This window comes from Talpa occidentalis, unplaced genomic scaffold, assembly GCF_014898055.3.
Source record: "Talpa occidentalis isolate TD23 unplaced genomic scaffold, MPIMG_talOcc4v2.1 talOcc4.5, whole genome shotgun sequence".
In the NCBI taxonomy this organism is placed as follows: domain Eukaryota; kingdom Metazoa; phylum Chordata; class Mammalia; order Eulipotyphla; family Talpidae; genus Talpa; species Talpa occidentalis.
Genome location: NW_023604861.1, coordinates 21,018,160 through 21,025,477, shown reverse-complemented (window position 1 = coordinate 21,025,477; position 7,318 = coordinate 21,018,160). Strand labels below are relative to the sequence as shown.

General features: G+C 36.6%; 1 long non-coding RNA gene across 1 annotated transcript in view; it reads right to left on the bottom strand.

Moving 5' to 3' along the window:
- Positions 1–234: 234 nt before the first annotated feature.
- LOC129146900 (uncharacterized) overlaps positions 235–7,318 on the bottom strand; it is a 43,854-nt gene continuing 36,770 nt past the window's right edge. The window contains exon 4 of the long non-coding RNA XR_008554261.1: positions 235–497. This is a non-coding gene — a long non-coding RNA (uncharacterized LOC129146900). The remainder of the gene's footprint in view (positions 498–7,318) is intronic.

The following is a 7,318-nucleotide window of genomic DNA, read 5'->3' as shown; positions in this document are numbered from 1 at the left end:
GCAGCCTCAGTAAGAAGATAGAATTTAAGGAAATTCTTGAAGAGGAAAAGGAGCTTGTTATTTGACTACCTAGAGCAAGAGCACTTCAGACAGTCCCAGTATCAGGTGTAAAGTTCTGTGGTTGAAAGTTCAACCAAGAACTCACCTGCTCTGTCTTGTGGAACTGAGAAGTCTTTTCTAAGCCCCTTTGTTACACGAGGTGGTCCACTGACCTGAAGGAGCCCTATTCCATGCAAAAGGCTCTTATGCTTTCCTAGTGTCCACACTGCCAGGTCTCCAGAGAACCAAAATGCTGCTTTCAGAGAGGCAGGACCCCAGCAAGTCTGAAGTCCTTGGCCGTGGAGAACCATGGCTGAGCAGCGTGTGCTGGAGGAGGCAGGAGCTGAAGAGAGTTGGGCAGTGATTAGTATGTTTTCTAAGCTGCAGCAGTCCACATCACGGAGAGTTTAGCTTTGGTTCTGATTCCCAGCTCATTCATGGACATTGTGATGGGTACCCTAGGTAGAAAAAGAGGTTTGGAAACATTGTCAAAGGACACTCTGTTACTTTCCAGATTGCGGCATAATTATGCAGGTAACTAAAGCTTGGAGCCCACTGATTATGCTGCAAAACTGACACAAAAACAGTAAAACTGTCCTGACTCTGTCTCCAATCCTACTTTAGGAATCTTTAATATAAAGCTATGTGGAGAGTCATGTGCTGAAAGGTTTGCTACAGACCGCATATTTATTCTTCAAACTCTATTGAAGAAAAGAGACCAATGTTTCCTCTCTCTCTCGAGGCAAATTGTAAAGTATCCACCCTCAGATGGTTGATCCTTTTTGCAGCAAAAGTGCCAGAATTTATATGTTCCCATCCCTCCATCTCTCTTTTGGAGGACTATTCAGGATCAGAATCTAGATGTAGCTCTGGAAGCAACTTTCAGATAAAAATGCCAGCCCCAGATAAATTAAAAAAAAAAAAAAACTCTCTTTTACAATTTTAGTCCTCTCCAAGCAAATTTGATTTCAGACAGCCGGGGCATGGTGAAAACTGGATCAGAAAAGGATTTTGTTACAAAAAATAAAGGTTCCCACATGCTGGCGCTTGGCTAAGTATGGTAGCTAGATGTTTAGTCTTGGGACAAAATATTTTCTAGAAATTTTTAAATATTTGAAAAAGATGTTTAAATTCATATCATTTTTCCTCCCAATTTTTAAAGGATGTATGTTATAATTTAATGCTGTCATCTACAGAAGAAAATATCTCCATTGCCTTTCTGTCATAGTCAACTAAATTAATTATATAGTTTTCTAAATGTCTCTTGTCTCTAAAATATAAGTTATATTGCTTTAAAACATAAATTATATAGTTTTTAAAGATTCAATTTAAGAGACAACTTGACAGGCAGTATTTCATACTTTTTAAATCATCAGGTAGCTGACTGATTGAAAATTAAAGATAATCTCACTCCATTTTTTTTATTGCGGTAACACTGGTTTACAACACAGTATAGGATTTAGGGGAATAGGTTCAGACCTCCTCAGAATGTATGTTATCGCTCCCATCACCAAAGCACCCATAGTCCTTTACCACAGACCATTGGAACCCTGTTTCTCATGTAAAAATAACCAACAAACAATGCACAGTGCATCTAAAGAATGGATATTTGACCCATTTGTGGTATGAAGTCGTTGAGTATAATGTTACCTTCCCATGTGTTGGAAAATCTGGGGGACAGCTTTTATCTAGAAGCACATTGCAATTGCAATTGGAACTTTAAGGTCCAAATTAAGGTGGTGGTGTGTTTTCAGTAACTCAGACTGATTTACCTTTTTATTCTGGATATCTGTGAATATTCTAATATTACTCCATTAAAGAAGAAAAATAACTTAAAAAGTCATTAGACAGGCCTGAGTGAGAACAGCAGCTGAACAAAGCCTGGGGGCAGTGTAGGAAAAGCTACTGAAGCAGCCTCTCCTCAAACTCAGCAGACCTGCTCTGCAAGAGGAAACCCCCAAGCAGAGCAGCAGCATGGGGGTCAGGCTTCCCAAGGAGGATGTGTAAGAACTGCCAGTGTGCCGAGGTCAGGAGATGGGCTACACCTGTGGATATTGATAAAATAAGTACATATATTTAAGGATAATGCTAATGAGTGTTCCCATTCTCAGAGAAGTGAGTTACAGATATGAAAAAGGAGTAAACTAGGATGAACTCCATGGTGTTGGGTTGGAATTGGAGGTTCTGCTATGAACTGATGGTTCTAAATATACAGGGAGAGCAAACACATAAAAAATATAGGTGTCATTTCCTATGCTGGTGCATATTCTCATATATTTCCTAACTCTACTAAATGAACGTGGGAATAGCAAAAGTCAGTGGCAGTGCATACTCTTAGTACTTAGATTTTGGTTTCTAAATATTCTTCAGTGGGGGATATAGGAATTCTTGGAGAAATGTCTGATAGGAATATATAAGGTGAGCCTAATGTCTTTGTGACAAAATAAGAAAGTGAAAAAATAATAATGATGATATGCTTCCATTGGACAATGGTGATGATTTTATACCGTAAAGTTCACATATTTGAAATGTTCAATTTCATGGCTTTTAGCACATTTTTAGAATTTGCAACCATAACCATACTAATTTAGAACTTTTCAGCACAGGAAAAGAAACTTTGAACCTATTGTCATCACTCTGTATTATCCTGCCCCTCCCACACCTCTTTGCAGTTCCCTTGGGTCTTAGGCAATCTGTCATCTCTTTTCTGTGTTGGTAGATTTTTCCATTCCATGGACAATTTGAGCATAGAAATGAATAATGATGCAGTATAGCTTACTAATTAAAATAAAAACCTATGATTCCACACTAATATAAATAGGCAAGTGAAAGAATAAATAACTTAGGAGAAAGAAAACTCTTAAATTTAGAAGAAATGATGCAACTTCATAGTCCCCTTTGGGTTTAGCTAGTATGTGGAAGTTGGATAAGGAATCTATTTACTCAAATTACCTCCTCAAAAATACTTGTCACCAAGAGAAAAACAGTGATGTTTCTCCGTGGAGAAACTAGGCAGAGCCATGTGACTCAGGTGGTCAAAATTAGCATCATCAGCGATGAGACAAATGGACATTGTGTATCACAGGTAGGATGTCAGGGAAAGAGCCCAGAACTGCTCCTGTGATGTTCCCTCAAAATGCATATCTTGAATCTAATGAGGAAATAGATGAGAAAATTTCTGGTTCCAGTATTTCTTTTTGACGTGTCTAAATGTGGATATTTAAAAATATTTCTGTCCTGCTAGGGATTCATTAGAATTTTTAAATCTTAAGAATTGGTGCTGTTCATTAATTTTGGAGAACTCTCAGTCCTTATTTTTAATTATGGCCTCTGCACTGTTTTTCAAATGTCCCTTCACTTTTCTTTCTACATCTTCTTTGAGCTATAATTTATATACAATAAAGTTCATCCATTTGAAGTGTTCAGTCGTTTTTAGCATATTTGCAGTTTACAACCATAACCACAGCTAACTTACAACTTTCCCAGCATTTGGAAGGAAACTTTCCACCTGTTAGCCACCACTGTCTATCATCTTTCTCCGATCCCCAGCTCCCCTTCAAATCCAGACATCCATTAATCTGTTTTTATTGTCTCTGTAGATTTTCCTATTCTGGACATTTCCTATAAATGGCATCATATCATATATGAACCTTTGTAAGTGACTTGTTTCAGCTACTATAATGTTTACATGATTCATCCATGATGTGGGATGTATGAATAGTACTTCATTACCATATACAATTCTATTATAGAGTTATTAAATTGTGCCTATCATTCATCTGATGACAGACATTCAGGTTGTCCTATTTGGCCATTCTGAGTAATGTGCAAATTTTGTGTGGGCACATGTTTTCATTTCTCTTGGGCAGAGACAACTAAGAGTAGAGACTAGGTTTAACAATTTTAGAAACTGCCAATCTTTTTTCCAAAGTTCTGTTCCTTTCTTGTTTTTCTTCTCCTGAAGATCTAATTCAGCAGATGAAGTCTTCACTCCATGCTCCCTTTCTGTTGACTTGTTTTCTTATTCGCCATCTCTTTAATGTGCTTTGAGGCCATCAGGATAATTCTTAAATTCTGGCATGTAGGTCACATATTCTCTCTTGAATATTGTCTAGTTTTATATCATCCTTTGAAATGCTAAATGGAATTACTGTATCTTTCAACTCCATAAGTTTCATTCATTTTCAAAATTGACTGAATATTTTTGATACTGTATTCAAATGATTGTCATTACAATATTTCATTCTAATACACTGGTTTTGTTTATACTTTGGGTATGTTAACTTCCATGTTAGTGATTTTTTTTAAACATTTTTTTAAAAGATTTATTTATTTATACAAGCACTGGTACAGTCAGAAGCGCAGGAGGGTGAGAGAATTCACCAGAGCCAGAGCGGGGAGCAGATCAGGCAGACGGACGAAGTACACTGCTGAGGGGAGCAGCGGGCAGCAGGAGAGGTCTGCGCACCATGTGGGACCCTCGCCCGGTGGCCGGGGATTGAACCAGCGTTGCAGAGGCTGCAGGCAGCTTCGCAACCCAGCGCTCAACCACTGAGCCACTGGGGAGGCCCATATTGGTGATATTTTAGATGTCTGATATTTACTCTCAAATGTTTCATAAAAAATACAAGTAAATATTAAGGAAGTGGAAGATCAAGTGATGTACAAGTAGAAAGAAATGTAAGCAATTGATGTACCTGGGTATGATTATACACGGAGTTCTTTGGGTGGTTTTTTTGGTTCCAAAAAACAAGTATATGCAAAAATTCTAAGTAATTAGAGGTACTTATTTTTGCCTCAATCCCAATATTTGATATGCTTCAGTAATCTTTTTTTGAAATGAACAAATGATTGGTGAAGTGAAAACTTGGTAGAATAAAGCAAGTTGATTCTCAACATAACTGATTCTCAAATGGCAAATACCTGAAACATGTTTTGTAATGCAATGTCACTTCAATTAAAAACATTTATTGACTTAAAATTTAATTTTGGTAAAATACACTTTACATTTTAACTGTTTACCATTTACCATCTTAACCATTTTTTATATTGTTTTTTTTTTTTTTAATTGAGGTAACCCTGGCTTAAAACACTGTATATGACTTAGCGGTATAGGTTCAAACCCTGCAGATGTGTCACCACACCCCACCCACCACCAAAGCACCAATAAACTTCCACCATAGTCCACTGGGCTCTTTCTCACTTTGCTCACCCTCAGCCCCTTCCCCAATGTGGTGCCTAAATTCTGCAGCCAGAACTCAAGAGTTTATTTTAGTTTTGTGAGAAAGAAATCAGAACACGATCCCATTTACAATTGTATTGAAAAGAATGATATAAGCCAGAAAGAAAAAGAAAAATGCCAGATGGTCTCACTCATAGCAGGAATTTAGAAAACCTAAATAAGGGACCAGGAAAAAGACTAATTATAATAAAGAAAAAAATCAAAATCAACAGACAGCTATAAACCAGAGACACACTACAGGGCAGGGAGAAGGGAGTAGGATCAAAACAAGGGTGGTGGGAATTTTATGGGGACTATAACCAAGATGAAAATGCATACATGGCACAAAAATGAAAAATGATATAAAATATATATAAAATAAAAAGGAAAAAAATAAAAAGATGAAAAAATAAACCGAGGAATCAACCTAACAAAGAAAGTGAGAAACCTGTACAACAAAAACCATAAAACATTGTTAAAAAAAAATTGATGTCAAAGGAAAATGGAAAGGTATTTTCTTGCTCATGGATTCTAAATACTGGCAATTTTTTCAAATATAATCCAGAAGTTTCTGGTTTCTATTGATATATTTGTAACAGTCTGTTTCCCAGAGTATACTGCAATTTTATTTTGAAAGTATATTCCTTGGAATTTGTGGGAATTCTTCAAGCCTTGTGTATAAAATTTAGTCACTAAAGATAATGTGTATGCCTAATGCTGGTCATTTCGAAGTGAATTTTCTTCTGGGGAATTGTAGCATACAAGTACATTGGATTTTTTGTTACAAATCTCTGGACATGAGTATTGCTTTCATTCTAGTGAATTCTTGGCCATTAGTCACTTAAATATTTATCTTTTTCCTTCTTCCAATTCTGTCTCCTGGAATTCTATGGCTTTAACCTTTTAGTTATACCATCTATGTAGACATATATATGTATATTAATTTCTATTTCATACTTCACCTGTCATTACTTTTGCACTATGAATTAATTTCACTTACTTTTAATTTTATAGTCAAGTATATTCATTAAGTATTTTTTTAAAGATTTATTTATTTATTTATAACGCAGTGGGTACAGTCAGAAGCGCGGGAGGGTGAGAGAATTCACCAGAGCCAGAGCAGGGAGCAGAGCAGGCAGAAGGACCGAAGTACACTGCTGAGGGGAGCAGCGGGTGGCAGGAGAGGTCTTCGTGCCATGTGGGACACTCGCAGGCAGCCGGGGATCGAACCGGCACTGCGGAGGCTGCGGGCAGCTTCACAACCCAGCACTCAACTGCCTGCGCCACCAGGGGAGGTCCCTATTAAGTATTTTCATTGAATATTATTCCAACTATTATGTATAATGTATACATAAATATACATGTTCCAACTTTTTATTATTTTTGCTTTATGCTTGCTATTCTTTACCTTTCTGACTATATGTAAAATAATTCTTTAAAGTTTGTCCTAATTATTTTATTAACAACATGACATTTATACTAGTTCTTTTGTTCGTTTTTATTTTTAATCACTCTTTCACAGGGTTGACCCTCCTGAAAGGTTAACTGAGTCCTTCTTACACACTCACCTTCAACAACAAATCTCTTTCTTGAGCCTTTCACACTTTAACAGATGCCTATATGGGAAAGGCCTTTGTCAATGCTTGTAACCCTTGCTTATTGCTAATTCTTCGTATCTTTTTCCTTCTTTTAGGGATATGTTAATCTCTCAGTTCTACAGCAAGGGTTTTTCATATTGTTTTCAAGTATTCTTGTGTGTTCATTAATTCAGGTTTAAATTCACATTTTATGACTTATTGGAGAATAGACTGAATTTACATATATTCCTATGCAACATACCATCTAAAACCCAAAGTTTTAACAGGTATTTATGGCTGGCAGATGATGACTTTTTATTAGGAATTATTCAAATTTGAGTTTTAGGACTCTCAAATCCTGATTATTATTCAGGCAAATTCTATTTCTCAACTTAAGTTTTCCACTGGATGAAATCTACATCATCATCACATCCATTTGTCTTGCCCTTCTTTCTATCACTCTATTATTTGGGGAAGTATG